At 51.7% G+C, this 9293-nt stretch overlaps 1 long non-coding RNA gene across 1 annotated transcript; it reads left to right on the forward strand.

The window, feature by feature from the left end:
* The first annotated feature begins 4735 nt into the window (after positions 1-4735).
* Positions 4736-7763, forward strand: LOC141374634 (uncharacterized). Its single transcript, XR_012381670.1, has 3 exons — positions 4736-4857; positions 6985-7109; positions 7605-7763. It is a non-coding gene; the product is annotated as an uncharacterized lncRNA (long non-coding RNA).
* The last annotated feature ends 1530 nt before the right edge of the window (positions 7764-9293 follow it).

The raw sequence follows: 9293 nt of genomic DNA on the forward strand, positions 1-9293 counted from the left end.
GATCTCCAACTTTGAACCCTGGTAGGAAGGTCATGGTTCACAAGGACCTCAGAAGCGTGCCAAATCAATGATCCCACTTGGGACTCTGATCAGTAAGTGACCCAAGGAAGCAGAGGACTGTTTATAATTCATCCTAGAGACAGCAGTAGCCAGTTGCTCTTAGTGTAGGTAGTGGCTGTGCAAGAGAGGACCCCCAGAGCCCAGGGGCAGGAGTCCCCTAATCAGGCTGCTCCTGAGGCAAGCCCTGACTGAGGTTCCGGCTGCTTGGCTCCTCTTGGTTCCTGCCTACTTCCTGAGACTGATTCTGGAGGCTTCATGTCAATTTTGTGAGTTTCCTGATATTATTCCAGTGAATTCCTCTTCTACTTAAGTGAACCGGAGTCCATTTCTGTTGTTTGCAATTAAGAACCCTAATCAGCACAAAGACCCATTGAAATCTGCAGCCAGAGGAAATGACATGATCAAAACACTTTATGGAAGAGAAAAAGAGAAAAATCTGATAAAGATGGATTGAAGAGAGAGAAACAGGAATGAGAGAGGCCGATTGGGAGGTTGTTGTGATATTTGGGGTGTATGGTGAACTACAATATTGCCAGTGCCAAGGAAGTGGGAGAAATAGCAGCTTTTGGCCACGGAGTGAATACGGAAAAAAGAAGAGAGGGGAAAGTCCAAGTTGACAGAGTTTTGAGTCTTAGCAACTAGGAAAATAATAATGTCACAAAGGGAAACAAGCAAGTCAGGGAGAACTAGTTTGGAGGGGGAGATCTTTCATTCATTTATTCAACAAATATTAATTGCCTGCTCTATGCCAGGCACTGTTCTAGGCATCGAGAAGACAGGAAGGAAGAAAACAAAGTATCAGTCCTAAATTAACAAATACATACATGAGAGAATGACACTGCTTTAATAAAGCTTTAGTGGGTTTTTTTTTTAAGATTTTATTTATTTATTTGACAGAGAGAGAGAGACAGCGAGAGAGGGAACGCAAGCGGGGGAGTGGGAGAGGGAGAAGCAGGCTTCCCACAGAGCAGGGAGCCCGATGTGGGACTCAATCCCAGGACCCTCAGATCATGACCTGAGCCAAAGGCAGATGCTAAACGACTGAGCCACCCAGGCGCCCCCATAAAGCTTTAGTTCGCGGTGCCACAGACACAGAGCAAAACATGTCTAACTGGCAACAGGACTTCAGGAAAAATCCTACAGGGATTTAGGCCCAGCTTTGCTGGGCCTAAAGACAAATTGGCCATCATTCCCATAGACATTCATTCATTCATTCACTCATTAATATTTACTGAGTACCTACTATATACTCAGTACCATTCTTGCCATAGAAATACAGCAAAAAAATTAAAAAAAGGGTCTCAGCTCTCGCGGAGTTTCCATTATAGAGTACAAGGCAGACAGTAAACAAATACACAGATATGTCAGATATGTGATGTGTATGATGAAGAAAAATAAAGCAAGGGAAAACTAAGAGGAGGTTTGCTATTTTAGACTAGGTTGTTCTAAGCAAGGTCTCCTCTTGTAAGGAGATATTTGAGTGAAGTCCTGAATGAAGAGAAGCGACATCCATGTGGTTACTATGGGAAACCTATTTCAGGCAGAGGGAATAATAAGTGCAAAGGCCCTGAGGCGGGACAATTCAGTTTCTTCCAAGTACTGCTAGGAGACCAGTGTGGCTAGACTAAATGGATGAGGGCAGGAGTAGGAGGAGAACAGGTGAACGTGGGAGTGGGGGTGGGAGCCAGATCTTGTAGGGCCTTGCAAGTCATTGCAAGTACTTTGGCTCTCGTTCTGAATGAGACAGAAAGACTTTGGAGAATTTTGAGCAGAGGAAGCACACTATATGACTAACACTTTAAAAAGATTATTCTGGCTTCTGTGTATAGAATAGACTGGGGGTGTGTGAGGGCAGAAGCAGGAAGACCAACTAGGAGACAGCTGCAATCATTCAAGGCAAGAGACCACGGTGGCATGGAGCAGGATGGTAATGATGGAGGAGGATACATGCGATCAGATTCTAGAAATAAACAGAAGGAGAACAAATAGGGTCTGTTGATAGGTTGGATGTGAGGTGTCAAAGAAATAAAGGAGTCCAGTGACTCCAGAGCTTTTAATAGGACTCACTAGAAGAGCAGTGCCATTTACTGAACAGAGAGGATTGAGAATTATATCTAGAGCTTCAAGAAAGAGTAAAATTGTCACCAGCCTTCCTGCCTGCCTGCCTTTCTGAATAATTTGGCTCCAAAGCCATGATAGGGGGCCAAGGTAAAGCACCCATGTGGGGACCGGGGGAGGACATTCAGCTAGCATAAGTTATCAGGGCCAAGATGGGAGAAGGTGAAGTCTGCGAGGGGAATGGAGGGGGCAGTACCAATGGCAGGGAATAGGTTATTTTTTTTAAAGATTTTATTTATTTATTTGAGAGAGAGAGAGCACATGAGAGGGGGGAAGATCAGAGGGAGAAGCAGACTCCCTGCTGGGCAGGGAGCCCAATGCAGGACTTGATCCCGGGACTCCAGGATCATGACCTGAGCCGGAGGCAGTCGCTTAACCAACTGAGCCACCCAGGTGCCCCAGGGAATAGGTTATTTACAGAGGGATTAAATAACCCTTCAACAGAAAGAGAGAAGAAAGTCACAGAATAGAAAGGGGGGAAATTAGAATAAATCTTGTGGTGTTGGATTGGAATTGAAGGTATGGTGTGCACCCATGGTTTTCTACATAGAGAGATTGAGAGAATGATTGATTGATCGATCAATCGATAGAAATGTGTGTATATAGTTATACATGTATTTCCTAGCACTGTCCATTGAGATGCCCAAAAGCAGTGACACCCCAAGAACAATGCACACACCTAGCACCCAGGTCTTGATTTCTAAATATCACTCTCCATTAAAAAGAACAAAGGTGCCTCAGAGAAATGGCTGGTTGGACGGCTGGATCAGAGAAAGTACAAAATGAGCCTGGTACATCTTATGCCAGAAAATAAGGAAGTGCTCAAAAAATCAGGGTGATAGAAGCCAGCTTGGCAGCTGGCCAAATCTCAGAAATTTTTGAGCATCAAAATCAATAATGATACAACAAGTAAAACACTCACGTCTATAATAATGTTGCCAAAGATGCACCACCCAAATCGAATCATGAGGAAACAACAGATAAACCCAAATTGAGGGACATTCCGCAATATAATCAGTCTGCAGTCTTTTCAATTGTCCTGGTCATGAAAGTAAAGGAAGGGCGCCTGGGTGGCTCAGATGGTTAAGGGTCTGCCTTCGGCTCAGGTCATGATCTCTGCTCAGCTGGGAGCCTGCCTGCTTCTTCCTCTCTCCCTGCCTCTCCCCCTGCTTGTGTTCTCTCTCTCTCTCTCTCAAATGAATAAATACCATCTTCAAAAAAAAAAGAAAGCAAAGGAAACCTTGGCACTGTGTCAGACTGAAGGACACTGGAAAGACAGGATAACCAAATGTAATGAATAATTCTGGACTGGATCCTTTCATCATTAGGCCAAGTGATGAAAGCCCAATAAGGTCTGGGAGTTAGATGGTATGAATGTATCGATGTTAATTTCCTGATCTCAAGCATTGTATTGTTATGTAGGAGAATGTCCTTTTTTGTAAGACATTTACACTCAAGTACAAGGGGTGATTGGGCATCATGCAGGCAACTTACTCTCAAGTATCAAGGAAGGAGAAAGTTCTTTGTATATTGTAATTTTTCTGTTACATCAAATAAAAAGAAAAAAGACAAGGAAAGAATGGATGAAGTCCCTGAGACAGTGGAGAGTGAAAGGAAGATCAGCCAGTGCACCAACTGGTGGATGGAATATTCCTAAGGAGAGGACAATTGATGTGCAGTGTTGCAAAGAGATGGGAGAGATCAAGACTGAGATAAAAGTATTAAACTTACAAATGTTTTTCTATGTTGTCAATCATGGCAAAATCTGTTTCAATATGCAGTACAATGGACTATAAATTGGTTATTTATCATGAGAATACTGAATGTGCCTATGGATTTCTAACAATTTCTTGGCTTCCTTGGGCCTTGGGATTCAGAGGTTGGAAACCTGCTTTCACTACAAACCATCACAACTTTGAGAAGATAATCCCAATGACATAATTATATTAGCTCTTGTGAGGAGGACCCGTCTCTGTAATTCCTAGTTTTAGAAGGGTTCTTTCTTAAATTTAGTATATTCCAATGATATAATTCAAACCTCACATTTTGGGCCAAAAGTATTCTGATATGGAATTATTATTGTGCCCACGTAATACATGTTCATTATAAACTAATGAAAAATGTAGATAAAAAGAGAGAACAAGTTTTAAACCACCTACAATCCCATCATCCTGAACTAATTTCCGTTAGCAATTTGCTGCTTATTTTAGACTTTTAAAATGCAATCACATCTCTAAATTTTTGTTGCACTAAAGGAGGGATCCTGCCTTATGCTATTTTGTATCTTGCACACACACACCCCATATAGAGCAAACACTGGCTCAGTCACTAAATATGCTTCAACCACCTCATTTTTAAGGACGCTGCGAAGAATGCCATTGAGCAGATGGACGATGATTTATATAATCATGTGCCTATTTGCGGACTTTTACACTGGGCGCAGAGAGATCGCGCCGCAGAGCTTGCCCACGAAGCACGGACGACTAGAGAAGATGACAAGTTGGGGGACAGCTAGGTCACCGAACAAGGTTTTAAGTACACAGGTCATCGAGGCCACGGCCGGCGGAAAGCAAAGGGCCGAAGGAATCGGGTTGTGCCCCAGGACAAGGCGCGCGGAATGAGTGGACTCCGAAACCCACGGAAATGAAGCGAGACCCCAGGCCGGCGGCGGTGGAGGCGGTAAGCCGCGGCTGCTGACGGCTGTCCAGGCCCGAAAGCTGGTGCACAGCCGCTCCTCACCAACAGAGGGCGCTGGGCCCCCAGCGGTTCGCAGTGGGCGGGTCCCAGCTGCCCGCCAGATGTGGGCAGCTGGACCGCGCGAGAAGCGAGCTCTACTCCAGCCCCTGCAGGCCCGCAGGCAGGGGGAGAGCGAAGATGGGATGCAGGGGCAAGGGTGATGGCAGAATACCCCATCGCTGCTCGGAAGGGTCCCAGATTGCCTTCCCTTGTGGGGCAGAAGTGGTGGGGGGGAGCTTCCCGCCCAGAGAGGGAGCCGTTTTCTGATTCCCAGAAAAGTGCGGTACGGGCTGGCAGCCACCCTGGGGCTGGCTCAGCAAGACAGAGCCAGGTCCACTGGGTGGGGCTCCGGGCCAGGGGAGACCCACGCGACTGTCTGCGGCGGGAAAGACAGCGGCCTTGAGGGCTTTGAGCTTCTTGAGTATCCAGCCCTCGAGTCCAGACGCTCCAACACACACACACACACACACACACACACACACACACACACACACACACCACACCACACCACACCACAAACAACCTTCCTGCGCTCTTTCTGCCCTGGGTGCGGTGTGCATTCAAGAAGAAAGCAACTGAGGCACAGCAGGACGAAGCACTGAGTAGACCCCTCCTCCCCATATTGTCTGGAGCCGAGAAGAGCTGGGCTAGAGGGCGGCAGTCCGAAGTTCCAATTAAGGATCCTAGGCTAGGGACAACCTCAGGGACCCCGCCCCCTTGGCCTGCCTTCTGTCCCCACCCCGGCCGCTTCCCTGACTCCGGAGTAATCAGCTGCTGTGCGCGGCTGTAATTGACGGTGCAGGCCCTGTCTGGCAGAGAGCCGGCGGGCGGGCGAGGGGCTTAATTGCAGGGCTTCGGGTCGCAGTCTGGGCTGCAGCTCCGCTTGGGGAGAAAGGGACAGACACTAAGCTCGGAGAGCCTGGCCTCAGAGGAAGCTAAAAGACCTCCGAGTCGGTAGTCGGGGATTCCTACCCCGGAAACGGGATTGAGGGGCTTGAATCCTAGCGAGGGTGCAGGGGGAGGCGTGGGACGTCTCCGGAGAGCTAGGAGGAGGGGGGCAGATTCCAAACTCCCCACCCCAACTCCACGGAGCCCCGGTTCATCTTGTCCGAGACTCCTCCCTCGTTCTGACCCTCCCTCCACCACCACCCCCCGCTCCCCTTTCTGCCGCCCCCGTCACTCCCCTTCTCGTATCCCCAGGGCGCTCCCACCCTGGGGAAGAATGTGCCCTCCTAGCGCACCCTTGCCATGGTAACGGCACACCCCCACCCCCGCGCACCGCAGCGGCCGGGCCTGGACCGCAGGGCGGCGAGAAAAGGGGGAGTGGGCGCCTCCCGGCCGGGTGGACGCACCTCGACTGCCCTGGTTGCCACAGTAACCCGGGGCGTTGCGAAGTGCGCAGCCGCAAAGTGGCACCGGGCACTCCTCTTGATCCTTCACCCCTCTAATCCACCAGCAGAGGACCCCGGCTCCTAGGACAGACTGCAGCCCACCCTCCTCCACCCCCCGCGCAACTTCAAGGACAAAGGCCAGAGAGGGATCATGGGGTGTTCCAGCTTCCACGCACCGCAAGCCTAGGGGACAAAGGCGGCCGGAGGACCCAGAGAGTCTGAAACCTGAAAAGGGATCCCCCTGTCCCCAGCCCGCCCTCCTCCCCCAGCAGAGCCTGAGGGGGGCGCTGGCAGCAGGAAGCCGGGAAGGGCCCCGGAGGCGCACAGGCCCCACAGTGGAGCGGTGATTACAGGGACCTGTCCCTCCCGCCCCCGGCTCCCACTCTCATTAAGTCATTTTTTCCCCTGTTGGAAAGTCCCCGTGCCTTGAGCGCAGGGGTTGGGGCGACCGCAGGCAGCTGCCGGCAACCACATGAGAAGGGGGGTAGGAGGGGAGGAGGGGGCCCGCGACTAGGGCCTGGACAAACTCCAACGTGGAAGGCCCCCTGCCGGGGGCTAGCCGGGGGCACGTTAATTTGGGAAGAGGAGCGCCTGGATGCCGCTGACCTGGCTTCTCACTCACCGAGGTCCTCCTCCAGCTGCCAGGGCCCTTACCTTTGCCTCTCTCCTCTTTTTTCAGCCTTGCGACCTTGGGTGACTGACAAGCAGGATGCCTGGGTTCCGATCCCCACCCCAGTCTGGCCGCCTCTCCCTGACCCTTAGCCCTACCGCTGCCTGCTGATGTGTCCACCACCCTCATTCTCCGTTAGTGCTCTCCCTCCCTCCCGTCGGGGCCATCCAGGCTTTATGAGACCATACTATTTTTTCCTTCTGCAAGGAAGTGACCCAGGGTCCATCAAGGTGAAAGGTGTTGAGGACTAGGACCCTTCCCTCCCCCTCTGATCTATGTCTCTCCATGTTCTTATTCCCAAATTGCAACCCTGGCCCTCCCCAAGCAACTTGGCAAGTTCTTCCTCCCATCTACCACCACCACCCCCTATTTCCAATCAGCACATTGATTCCTGCCACACCCTTCAGCCAGTATGCCTAAGCCCGGTGCCCCTTGGCCTTATTTTCCTGCCCTTCGTCACCTCCACATGTCCCTTTAGGGCCCTTGCCAAATCCCACATTTTCCCCTTTTCAATTGTGGGGTCCAGGTTTGATCCTCAGACTCTAGTCAGCTTCCGGCCCAGAGAAAGGATGTGGATCGGGCAACACCTTGTTTGTTCCTTTCCCAACTTTCCCTCTCTTCCTTTATAGGTCAGGCCAGCATATATCAGCTCACCAGGATTTGACTGGAACATGTCCCTCCCCGACAACGTGGTGTCCAGCCCCTGCCCCACCCCACCACCCACCCCTCCCTCTGAAGGCAGCATGCTCTGCGGTATTCCTGCTCCTACCTCGTTATCCCAACCCTGATCCTATATCTCTCCTCTTCAGCCTCTCCTCCCCCAGCTCTGTCCTCCTTCAGCCTGGAAGACACAGGAGGGTGACACCAAAGCTAATGCTGTAGTGGACACTCCTGGGGTGGGAGTGCCCCCCCCAAGGCCTTCATTTATCTCCCCCCCCCATACACACACCTCTCCTCTCCTCCTCCCTGGGTCGGGAGGGAGCAAGGGGGCGGGGAACCCAGCCCCCACAGCCCTCTCCTGGGTGAACAAGAGGAAAGGAATGAGGCAGGTGTGTCTGACTGTTCCTGCTTACCCCTCCTCCCCGGGGGACTCTCACCCGCCTGCCTGTGGGGCTGTCTTTTGGGGGTTGGGGAGAGAAACCCTGTCCTCCACAGAAGCAGCCGAGCTGAGCATGTGGAAGGCCCTGCTGTCTTGGGCATGTCCAGGAGCTGCTGGGAGGCAGGCAGCTGGAGGGAAGGAAGCTGAAGGCAAGCTAGTGGGGGCAAATCTCCCAACTGGTGGGCCTACAGGGGTACATCATCATGAGAGCCTCCTTTCCTTCTCACCCCTACCCAGAGGGCTAGGGAAATATGGGGATTTGTGTAGGCTGGCAACTGGGAAAAGGAACAAGACTCCATCCACATCTGGTTCATCGAGAAGGATGCCATTCTGGGTAAACTGAGGTAGGCAGCAGGATCCTCAACTGTGAGCAGCAGGAGGTCTGGAGGAAGTAGGTGAGGTGTTCTTTCTCTGAGATCCTGACCCTACCTCCATCTCCACCACCCTCCGTGAGGGTCTATTCCAGAAAAATATCCAATCTGAAAGCCAAGGGGAGTGCAACACTGGACCCAGACTGCAAGCCAGCAGTGTTCTTAGGGGGGTAGGAAGAAGGAGGCTTGCTGACCTGCCAAAGGGCACCCTGAGCTGAGGATCTGGAGACAGGAGAGGCGTAGGAAAGATGTCGCTCCACCTCTGGCCTTACCTACATACCTACCTCCCCTGCATGGACTCAGAGAGACCAGAATCCAGACAGTGAGTCTCCTGGCCCTCCCCCACCACCCTCCTCTTGGCCGCACCTCCTAGCCCCACCTGCTCCCCGGGGCGCTGGGCTGGCTGGGTTGAGCTGGGTCTTGCCCAGGATTACTCCTCTCAGAGTGCCTGTCTCTGCTGAAGGGTGCTGCTGGGCACCGCCACCCGTCCTGGCTTGTGGCCGAAGGCTCAGGCACGAGGTGGACAGCGAGAGCTCTGGTATCAAGAGCTCCTGATCCAGCTTCTTGTCAACATCCCCAAGGCCTCCGTCCAGTCAGACCCCCCATCTCTGGTTTGGAAGTTGGCTGTAATTTCTTAACTGGCCCCCTGCTGTCAATTTGTCTCCTCTTCATTCAGTTCCCTGTACAGCAATCCATGTGGAAATCAGACCATGACACTCACCTGCTTAAGACTCTCTGAAGTTTCTCATTCGTCTTAAAAACCCCAACTCCTTACATTGGCCCCGAGGGACATGTGGTATGACTCTTGCCTGCCCTCTGAGCTCCTCTCCTGCTAATCTGCTCTTTGA

This window comes from Callorhinus ursinus, unplaced genomic scaffold, assembly GCF_003265705.2.
Source record: "Callorhinus ursinus isolate GAN/ISIS: 27379988/994484 unplaced genomic scaffold, GSC_fseal_2.0 scaffold2, whole genome shotgun sequence".
NCBI classification, from domain to species: Eukaryota; Metazoa; Chordata; class Mammalia; order Carnivora; family Otariidae; genus Callorhinus; species Callorhinus ursinus.